The 12,419-nt window shown below is 28.2% G+C and overlaps 2 non-coding genes across 2 annotated transcripts; both read right to left on the bottom strand.

Moving 5' to 3' along the window:
- Positions 1-11,765: 11,765 nt before the first annotated feature.
- On the bottom strand, positions 11,766-11,837 carry Trnaa-ugc (transfer RNA alanine (anticodon UGC)). Its single transcript has one exon. It is a non-coding gene; the product is annotated as a tRNA-Ala (tRNA).
- Positions 11,838-11,962: 125 nt separating this feature from the next.
- Trnaa-cgc (transfer RNA alanine (anticodon CGC)) lies at positions 11,963-12,034 on the bottom strand. The gene has a single exon. It is a non-coding gene; the product is annotated as a tRNA-Ala (tRNA).
- Positions 12,035-12,419: the final 385 nt, after the last annotated feature.

Raw genomic sequence — 12,419 nt, 5'->3', positions numbered from 1 at the left:
ATAAAAAATTGTTCATTATCACTCATTATATCTAAATATCCATTTCTAAAAAATAATAACCCTTTTGTAAGGAAATTGATTAATAAAAAATCTTAATATATATAAATTACGTGTCACGTTGTTTGTCCGCGATGGACTCCTTAACTACATAACCGATTTTAATCAAATTTGCACACAGTGTGCAGTTTGATCTAACTTAAAAGATAGGATAGTTTACATCTCAATTTATAGCCGCAATATTATTTTATTGCAAATTTATTAATTAAAAACTAACTTTCCCGCCAAAAAAATCTTCATTTTCCCCACCGCCAAATGAGTAAGGCTTCAGTTTTTTTCCCCAACAGTAATGAGGCTAGGCTTAAGATTTTTCGGCTGATTATTTCAAACGATTCTGTTTATTTTCTTAATGTTTGATGCATTTAAAACTAAACATTGTTAATTAATCGGTCTTTCAGATTCATTCTGAAGTACTTTTGAATTAAAATAACACAGAATAAAGGAAATTAAAAATTTCTAATCTGCATAGCGTTACCCCAACTGGCGTAGAAAAATTCACGCATTTGCGTTACCGTAACTAGCGTCACGCATGCGCATTGTGTTCTGATTGCTGACAATATTATCAACGGATGATTCTTGATTTAAATTATTTTTAGGTTAGTTTTATGCTTTTGTAACTAAATTTTATTTATGTTAGTTATATATTTTTTGTACATGCTTATAGTTTTAAGTACATCATTTTTCAAGAAGTTTTTTAAATCTGTTTTCGACCGATTATTTAAAACGATTCATTTTATTTTCTTAGTGTTTGATGCATTTAAAATTAAACATTCGTAATTAATTGATCTGCTCATGATGAATCTGAGAAAATTTTGTTGACAAATTCTTGAGATATTACATAAATTAAGAAAGATATTCTTTAGTGCCCATAAAGTTTAAACGCTCAGTGACTCTGTTTTCAGTAATCATATTATAAAAAAATGCTTTGTTTCAGTAAAAAATATTATTATATTAATTGCAGATTCATCCTTTCCACTTTAATTTAAGGCATAAATCCTACGGGAGCTAACAGAAACTTAGAGAGATACATATTACGTTATGACTGAATGCCTTTATAATATTATGAGTAAATTATATGATCATCAAAATTTGAAGTTTTAAAATATTTTGATGATGAAGTTATTAAAGTAGGAATTGCATAAAATATTTAATTATTAGAATTTTAACGAACATTTAGATTGGCGAACCGGTTGGTCGCCAAAGGCGGCTAGTTAGATTATATGGATAAACAAAGAATTATTCATTTGGGCAGTTTTATACATTTTGGAAATGACTGCTACTTTATGAATTTCATGTTCTCTATTGCAATTTAGTCTTCCACGTGAAGAAAAATGTCATATGTTATGTTATTCTTCAGCATATAATCAAGCTTAATCTTCAATTCATTCTTTATTGCATATATGGAAACCTATGTAAAAATGAACTACCTCCATTATGTCAAGTTATTTATAATCCAATATTTAATTTTATTAAAAAAAGTGGAACATTAAAATATTATATTTATAATGTCTTCCTAAAAAAACATTATTTAAAATTTCATCTTGAAATCGGCTCGAACTTGTATAGCCGGGTTCAGATAAAAATTGGTTCACTTGTGGATTGAAATTTTTTTTAAATGAATTCGAAAACAAAGAATTAATAATGTTTAGCTTGTTCAGGTTCTTTTCCTTTGAAAAACAAAAATTTTTTCTTATTTTATTTATTTATATTTGCTTATAATAAATTGCTAATCTTCTCTATTTATTTAACACAATTGTGCCACTGGTACAATCCAGATGATTGGAAACATCTGATCATATTTTAAAACAAAGATGTTGGCCTTAGGGAAACCCTAAGACAGTTTCAATATAGTGATTAAATGTTCGTTAAAGTATATGATTTTATATTCGGTAAAATATTGCAGATCATCATAACAAAATTGTTGATCTTTAGTAACACAATTGCCAATATTGTGTTGCTGTTATCATACTGATTCTTGGAGATCTCTGATCATGTTTCAAAGACAAAGTTAACCTCTGGACAATCTTCTCTCAGCTTCAAAATAGGACATCAATATAACTTAAAATCAAACTCGGGGAACGAATTTTGGATCTGAATTAAGTAGGTCTCTTAGGCAACAGTAGGAGAAATAAAGGGATGAAAATTTCAAACCTAGTAGATTTCCGGAACAATAGAGGTAAACATATGTTTAATATGTTTACCTCTATGCTTTCATTTTCATATGTTTCCCCAGATAAACATATGAAAATAGAAATTAGAAAAAAAATATTCCTAGAAAATTTATCTGACAATTAAACGGACAATATAAAAAATATTGCTCTTTGAATAACTGGAACTATTACTAATGAAATAAAATATATAGGAGTTCTTCATTGTGTTTTTATGAAATGTACGAGATTATAAACAATACAATTTTAAAATTATGACCATAGTTCATGGACAATGAAAAATAAATGGTCGATTTGCTTAAATCTCTATAATTCATTGCCAAAGAATTCAAAACATCACATCTAAACAAAACTATTTTTAATAATAGGTTATGGCATTCATAAATACACATATATTACAAAGTTGAGATGCTACGTTTTTACTTTTTCATAAAAGTAGTGTAGTATAGAGAAAGTATAGTAATCATCAAGAAATTCGAACTTGAAACTATGGCGAATCGCCGCATTTTAGACCTTCTTGAGTTCGAAAAACACATTTTTGAAAAAATTCCGACTTCCTGGAACAAAGATATCTCAAAATTGCTTTGAGCTAGACGGATGAAATTTGGTATACTCTGTTATATATATTTTGGTATATTCGGCTGCTCGAATATAAGTTAATATGACAGTTACAAACGGATAGAGCTACATGGATAAAATTTGACATGCATATTTAACATCTATAATGTAGATACCTATCAAATTTTGAGCCAAATCCAATGAGGGGTTGACAGTCTGTCGGCCGGTACCTTTAGAAACATATGAACGTGATAGCTCAAAACTCAATGAGTTAAATATATTAAATCTGGTATAGGATTTTGTGACTACAAGTGTAGATTTTGAACATTTTTTTTTCAATCGATAGCGGAAAACACATCTAAAATGTATATTCGCCAAAGGACGATATAACAAATTCAGTAAAAATGCTAGATTCATGCCAAAGGTTATTATTTCGTAACTAATGTACACCAGTGCCATGCAAGGCGTTCTCTGGTATGACAAGTTTATTAGAGAGTATGCGAGAAAGTTGTGGTGATCAGTCCCTCTTTATCTTCTATTTCTATTTGAAATTCTTCATGCAGCAAAACCCAAGAAAAGTAGAAGAAATATTTATTTCTAAATTCAATTTGAGCATCACATTTCATGCACTTACATTATCCAAAAGATTTTCCCTTATAACAAAAAAAAAAAAAAAAAAAAAAATCTATGCTTTTATTCTTCTCAAAATTAAAATATTTTAATTCAATTAAAATTGATCTCATAATTAAAATGTTTTAATTATGAGAAGTCATAATCATCATAATTAAAATGTTTTAATTATATCAGTCCCAAGATATTTTGATATTCTTTCACTTAAAAAAAATATGTCCTCTAATTTATCAAAGATTTATGAAACATAAGATTTGAAATATTTTAACTCATTTCTCCATTAATTATAAGCTATTACAAAACAACCAGGTTATTTGTTTCGCAATTAAGATTAATAAAAGTACCTGTTATGGTTCAATATAGGGTTATATATTAAATATTAATAATTTAATACTAAGAATGTGTTATATATATATTAATTTACTGAATAATTTATCTTCACTTAAATTATTGACTCGAATAAAAATACTATTGATAGTACATTAAAATATTTATATTGATTATAGACATAATAAATCATAATTAAAAAATAAATCTTTCCAGGCAATTTTTGAGCTTGAAACTTTATATTTCAATATTATACTTCGTATCAAAGAAGTATTCTCGTATTTCTTATTGGCGTTTATTAAAAAAATACTGAGACTTACGTAAAATTCTAAGAAAAAAATAAATGTTTCGTATTATTTATTTAATAACTCTTGCTTTCATTCTTTTTGGAACAAAAGAGCAACAAAAATAATAAAAGTGTGCTGCTTTTGGCTTAAATTATTACATTCATTATTATAATTATAAAAAAAAGAATGAATGTCTAGTTTAATAGTTGACATAAAAAGCTCTATTTTTAACAGCATTGAAGAGTCAATAATGTTAAGTAAATAAGAAGCTGTGTTTTTTAGCTTTAACTATCGTTCTATTTCACAACATTCTTATTCAGATTTAACTGCGTTTAAGAAAGCTTGTAAAAATCCTTTATCATCTGTATTTCTGTAAAACAAACTGCTTACTCTATTTTCATAAAGATTAAAGGTCTATGTTTTCGTGATTTAAAAAAAAAACTAATCTACTTTTATTCTTTAGTTGAAGTTTAGCAAAATAAAATCAAAAAAAATCTACGACTATATAGCATAAATTATCTTAATTCTCCTTTTACTGATTTTTTTTATTCTGATTAGAAACTAAATAAATCCTCTTTTAAATAAATAAAAGAAAAATAATAAATGAAATAATGCCGGAGGCAAATAATTATTTTGTATGCCTTTTAATTTTTCATTTAGAAACATTTTTTGTAATGATATAGAAGTCAAAAATAACAATTAAGAACTTAATTGGCTGATATTCTGAATGTAACAATTTCATTCAATATTGTATCTATTTAATAGGAACATATAAATATGAAAGAGAATAAATATTGAATATTGAGATTTTTATTGAATTATATTTTACTATTATTTATTTTTCTACGATTTCAAATTGTGTCAGAATTGTCGAAACAGCGTCATAATTTTTCAATAAATAAATAAAGCAATAAAATAAAGAGACAGAGAAGAAAGAAATTAAGCTTGAAGAAGAAACGAAATCTAATATAATGGTGTCCGATTTTCGAAAAAAAAAATAATAATAAATGATAGAGTTCAAGAGCGTAACAATCATTGGGAAATGTATTCAGTCTGAATAGATGTAACACATTTTTAATTTCAAATTTATTTTTCATCTTTTTTTTTACGAACCATTATGATACTATTTGAAATCATAAAATAACAACGCAATTAAAATGGAATTTCTTTTTTATCTGCCCTTGATTTCTGACTGATAAAAAAAATACTTAAATAAAAAATACTTTTTTTTCCAACTAAGTTACTTTCTGCAAAAAATTCTTCAGATATTGGTCTGAAATTTTTATCAGATATTGAGTTCCAAAAATTTTGCACATATTAAGAAAAAAGAAACCCCCTTTTTTTCAAATTTGTACTCCTTTATGTATTAATTAAAAATTTACTCCATTTTTATTTAAGCTATTATAAGATTCGACAGACCATTTTATAGGTTATAAAGCAAAATGGCTGAACTAATTTGGCAGTAAAGATTTTAATTAATTCAGCAGTTCATTTATTTAAAAATTATGTTCGAAATGTTTTAGTAATTTTCTGTAATTTATTGAAATATTTTTAATGTATAAATTTATTTTAAAATGTACTATGTAGGGTTAAAATATCCATAAAAATTCATAAAAAATGTATGTTTTAATAACTAAATGCTGCACTTTACAATAGCATTTTAGATGCTTGATATCAATGATATTTTTGAATTTTGAATTACAGTTTGGTCAATTATAAAGAAATTGCTTAGAAATTAATAGAAAAATATCGTTTCAATTCAGAAAAATTGCGGAAGATAAGCAATTGACAAATGCGGAAATCTCACTGTAGGTATAAAAAGTATTTTTAATCTATCTTAAGCACTTGGATCACTGAAAAATCAAAACTGGCCGCTGCAATAACACTGGTATTCGTTAGTTATAAAAGGAGATCCACCACCGATCCATATTCCAACACTTCCCGAATCCATAATGAGAAATGTGACCAGCACTATTATTATACTCTCGAAAGAAGTGGAAGTATACTTTCATATCCTGAGCTTCTCACTCGATACTTGAGGTGCCATCTCTCCATGAGGGACAAAAATCTTAACATAGTCATGATGGATTTAACCTTGTCCTACCTGAGCACCAGATGTAATTGAATAACTATTGTCACTGTAGTTCGGTTAAGGTTTAATGGTTTTTTTCTGCCGATAGTACGTGGCAAGCAGCGTCCATCATTGGAATGAAGGAATTTGACAACACAACATTATTATGTATATCCATGAAGGAAGCGAGAACTAACCATTCAATTGGATGATTAGCATACCTCCTCAGACGTGGGGGTAACGATACTACACTTAAATAAATAATTTAATATAACTTTATAGATACAAAAAAGTTTTATATAGAAATAATTTTTCGATTTTGCAATTCTGAATCTGTTCAAAAAGCTTCATCTCAAAATGTAACTGAAATAATTTATATTTATAATAAAATTATAAAATTATACTGATTACTTATTTATATTATAATAATATAATGATATAAAACAATATTATATTTAAATAAATTATCTAACTTAACTTTATAGTAATATAGGTGCAACAAATTACATATAGAAATAATTTTCCGATTTCTCAATTCTGAATCGACTGAAGTGGCTTCATTTCAAAACATAGCTGAATTAATTTATTTTTATAATAAAATAATAAAATTACATTATAAATATTTGCACAACAAATAAAATTAATTAAAATTATTGAAATTCGATGAGAATGTACTCTTGTTTAAGATATCCCACTACGTTGTTTATACTTGAGAGATTAAATTGAAAAACTGATGTATCAATCTATTTTTCTTATTATAAGGACTGGTTTTCTTATTACGAAAAAAAAGTGACTTCACCAACAAAAATAAACTATTCAGTTACTTCAAATAGATGTAGTTAATAATAAGATCCATTGTTCTAAATAATTAGCTGAAACTCTAAATAATACCTATTATGTGCTATATTTCGTTGGGATTGCTTTTCCTGCATCATTAAATATTTGTTTTGAATTTCAAAATAACACACTACGCTTTAGTAGGAAATGGACTATTTTATTGCAATTCATATTTCGAACACAATTCTCCATTCTCATGTGAAACTTTAACCAATCTGACATAATAGATTTCCAAATCTTTGTTTGTACTTCTACTTGCATTCTAAGGATATAGTTGAAAACATAAATACCTATATTACTTCCATAAAAGGAAGTATTTGTGCTTACGCTATCTGTTTACACTTATAGTCAGACGATTACCGATCTTTAAAGAACAAAGGAAGTTTTCCCCCCTTTTTCATGCTTCACTGGAAATACCGTTTATACCATGAATTGTAAAGATTGCTGAACATAAGTGAACACAGACTTCCTCTTCTACAATATATTCTACCGTTTGGGAGCTAATTATGAAAACAGCAACAATAAAGGATTCCTATTATTAGGCTTTTGAATAATCAGAAAAGAACTTGCTCCGAGGGCCATTGTCCGTTAATTCGGTGTAAGTGGGTTCGATTTTCCGATATATAAAATGTCATTAACTCCATTAACAGATGATTAAAAACAGAAAACATTAAAAATGTCGTGTAATCAGTCAGTGGAAACCGAAGTAATTTCTTTCCTTAAAGTAGTTTATGAATTGTTGAAACAACCAGCTGATGATAAAAATGTTTGTAAAGATGGATTATTTGAGGGAAAAAAATGATGGATATTTTTGATGATAAATTTTTGTTGACATTACCATTAAGGAATTAAATTTCTTTACATAAAAAAATAAATCCTTTTAACAACTTTCTGTTTAGGAAGTATTGACATAAAAATTTACATGCCATTAATTTCACCCTTTTTTTTTTTTTTTTTGACTGAAAACGATTTAGATATCTTCATATTTGAAATAATAAGGAAAACCAAAGAACTGACCACTCGCCTAAACCACTGCATCGATTTCGAAAATTTTTATTTCATATAGAAGCCCATAACCTATATATACATATATGTCACGAATGGTCGTCTGCCCAATCTTTCTAGTTTTGAGAGATGTCACAAAATAAAATTTGGACAAAGCCCCCAGTTTAATTATTAGAGCGATTTCGACTATTTGCAGATGTTACTAATCAATCTATGTTTATTCTTTTATGTTTTTGCTCACGTTTAATTTAAAATAGTTTAAATTAAGCATGATGAAATAAATTTCTTTTGTTTTGATAAGTTAATCGAAGTTGGCTAACACGGATAAATTAATAATATTGTTAAAGTAAGCGAATAATTGGTCGTCGAAGTGTTTTGTTCATTTATAGAAAAATCCCACGGAATCTTATTCTTTTACTATATTTTATTTTTAAAGATAATATATGTATTTTATATTTTATGGAATCTCTGCGATTCTTTAATTATTCTATAATCATTAAGCTGCATTAATGAATTTTATGTGATGGCGGATGTCCGATTAGGTAGCTGCCTAGCACTACTAGATTGAGAAAAGAGTCGCAAGCAGGTAACTTAAAATCTTTATTTTCTATTTTCCAAATAAGCAAATTTATAAAAAAATACAATTTATATTGATTATAAAATATCACGAGTGCGTTAATATTTTATAAGGTTCAATTCATCAAGTTCCAATAGGATTCATCACAATTACTTAGCTTTTATATTATTAAAAAACACCCACTTTTCTTCAATAATATTTTGTACAAGCATGGATGCCGTACAGTCTTGAGTCATAATAAATAAATAAACAGATTTTAACCCAATAAAGATATGATTTTTAGCATGTTAGTTAAATTAAAAATGTATTGAAATATGAACCTAAATTGATATTTTTATTAAAATAGTGTACTTATAATGTACATACCTAGAACGCAAAATGCATTAATCTACCATTGTTTGTGTATTTTTTTAAGCTTCCCATTTCTCTCTATTACTTTCTACCAGCTTACAAGTCGGATTTTATTCATTATAACATGGACGGTTCCACAAAGTTCTGTTTTATATGAACTGCATTTACAATCTACAGCGATATCGATTATATCTTTAATATAATCGATATCTCCTTTCCTGGGTATGTTTCAAGCAAAGTAAAAATTTACAGAAATCTTCTGTAAATAAATTGTCTATTAATTCGCTTATAAGTTGGATTTTATTCACTGTGTTGCATGGACGGTTCTTTAAAATTGTAAATTCTATTTAATATAAATTATATTCGTAATGTACCATTTCTAATGTAACTAATGCTTTTATTGCCTGCTATTTTTCTGGCAGGTTCAAAGATTTCCAGAAATCCTCTGTAAGTGAATTCGTGATCATCCATCTAAGCGGTAACTCATAACTTCATCAAGACAACGTGAAACATAAAACGAATTCTTTATTTAAGTACATACAACACTTGTTATATTGATTAATTATTTTAGAAATGGGAAAATGCTACACTACTATACTTTTTAATACCTTAAATCAACTAACTAATTGAAACGACAAAAAGTTTCCATTCAAAAATGTATTAGGAATTTCAAACAAGAAACATAAAATTTATTTGAGAATTTCTTTAGTTGATTCCTAACTTTGTCCGAATTAAAAAATTACACGAAAGATATTATTATTATGTATATAAAACAAAAAGTTTAAAGATCCAGTTCGAACTTCTAGTCTGAAATATTGGAATACACATAAAGACTCAATTCAATAGTATTTCCGAGCATAAATCTTCTATTCTCATTTTATTTCCAAGATTTATTCAATTAGATAACAACAATAAGGCACACACGCAAAAAGATGTACTTAATATCATCTTAAAGCGAGTGGGTATAATTAAATAAATAAAACAATAAAAAATGTTATTGCAAAATATGCTCACAATTTAAAAAAATATATATATTAAAATTACAGAAAAAAACATGCAGAAATAAAAGCCTATTTTTAAAAAAAAATTAAAGTCGGGAAAGAATGGTTTTTGCGTAGGCTCACACTCCGAATTTATTAAAGAAAAATACTAAATTATTTATTCAATTACATATTGGCAAAAAAATTGAAAAAAAAAATTCTTGAGTTGTTACATTCATAAAAAATCGTCATTACTTTATAAATTACTACAATACCAATTTAGAAATTATTTTACCACAATTACTACATTTCTATCATTATCAATCATTTGTTACCAACTTTGTAGGTTGTGACTATTATCACACCTTTTAACATTAGCCTTCCCAAGAAGACATACGTTTTAAATACAGACACAACATTTTAAGTGTTTATCCTCGATAATAGGCTTAGACACCAATATAGGGCATCATAAATGTCTTAATTAAACCTCGCAATTAATTTCACTTTTTAGATTCTGGCAACCGTCCTTTCCTATCTGCTTACAAGTGCAACCACTTTCCTTTTCCTCATCCAGAGATATTTTTGTCCCCATTCGCCACCCCTCTTGGCCCCATTCCGGTCAGGTATGGCCCCAGGACCATCGCTGGCTAAAAGTGAAAACGATAAACAATGTCGGCGGAAAGAAATGTCCATCCGTCGAATCGTCCTGCAAACGAAAGTAAAGTGGAACACGGGGTCTCACCTAGTTGTTGCCATTTTTAGAAAGTCATCGTCAAGTTCTGGTTCAATAAACTTCAAGTAGAAGGTGATCAGAAAAGAATTGGAGGGTTTTTTTCTTTGTTTTTTATCTTTATATAGTGGCAGGAGGCGGTAGAACTCTTTGCCAAATAATAAAAGAAAATGTAAACATGTTTATTTACTATCGGTTAGGTTTGAGCTAAGTAAATAGGGTATAAAAATGCTTGTTTCAAAAAAGCTTATTTTTTTCTGATTTTGGTTATATGAAGTTCTAATCGTAATTAACAAATCATGCGAATCTAGGGGTTGATTTGAATAGTTTTATTTGGAAATTAATAATATAAATTAAAAAAGAAATATTTCGAAAAAAAAAATCTTTCAGCATCCTGGAAGTCAAAGGCAGATTCATTATCAACTAAATTAGTGTTTTCAGATTCCTTTCATATATATATATATATATATTGCCAATAAAATTTTCTGCACCTTCATAGTATATTTAATTAATTTTCTTCAAGCTATTAAACTTTAGAACACGTGCATTTAAATAATTTCAAAATTAGAAAAGAAAATGTGAAAAAAAAAATTGATACCGGTAACCCGAAAACAGGCTATTTTCAGCTGGAATTGGAGGTTGAAAATTAATTTTTCAGACCCTAGCTCGAAAGCATTTGCAACTGTAGAAAAACTTATAATTGAAAATTATTCGCTTTAATGAAATACTAATTAGCCTAATTTGATTTTTTTTTATTTTCAAATATAAGGAAGTTATGGAGAAGTTAAAGTTTCAAATTTCCACCATTTCCACCACTTTTGAACTTGATGGTCCATCTGCGAAGTCTTCTGAGATCTTTCCTCCCTTTATAAATTATTACATGCTTCAAATGTTGAAATTTCAAATAAAATTACTCTAATTATTAATAAATATATGTTTGCTGAAACTATAGTATTCGCAGTGGAAAAAAATTATTAGAGATAATAGGGTTTGACGCATGGCCTCCCAAATGCAAAGCGAGCGCTCTATAGCTCTCTCCATCTCCCCCCGAGCTCCATCCCCACACTGACAACGGTTCCCACCAATGAAGAATTCCGTGCATTTTAATCGTATAATTTTAATATTTTCTCATCTTGCTTTTCATTACTAGTCAGTAATATCACCACACAAAAAGAAAACTGTCACGCTGGAGATGATGAGATTTGAACCCACGGCCTCTCACATGCAAAGCGAGCGCTCTACCACTGAGCTACATCCCCGCGCTGGTAACGACTCCCACCAATGAAGTATTTAGTGTATTTTAAACTTAAAATTTTAATATTTTCTCATCTTGCTTTTCATTACTAGTTTGTATTATCACCGCAGAAAAAGAAAACAGTCACGCTGGAGATGATGGGATTTGAACCCATGGCCTCTCACATGCGAAGCGAGCACTCTACCACTGAGCTACATCCTCACGGCGGACACGGCTCCCACCAATGAAGTATTCCATGCATTTTAATCATAAAATTTTAATATTTGCTCATATTGCTTTTCATTACTAGTCAGTAATATCACCACACAAAAAGAAAACTGTCACGCTGGAGATGATGAGATTTGAACCCATGGCCTCTCACATGCAAAGCGAGCGCTCTATCACTTAGCTACATCCCCACATGAATAACGGCTCCTATCAATGAAGTATTCTGTGCATTTTAATCGTAAAATTTTAATATTTGCTCATATTGCTTTTCATTTCTAGTCAGTAATAACACCTCAAAAAAAATAGTGTCAAGTTGGAGATGATGGAGTTTGAACCCATGGCCTCTCACATGCGAAACGAGCTCTCTAACACTGAGCTT

This window comes from Argiope bruennichi, chromosome 4 (assembly GCF_947563725.1).
Source record: "Argiope bruennichi chromosome 4, qqArgBrue1.1, whole genome shotgun sequence".
Classification (NCBI taxonomy): domain Eukaryota; kingdom Metazoa; phylum Arthropoda; class Arachnida; order Araneae; family Araneidae; genus Argiope; species Argiope bruennichi.
Note: the sequence above shows the minus strand (reverse complement) of the source record. Positions and strands in the feature narration are given on the sequence as shown.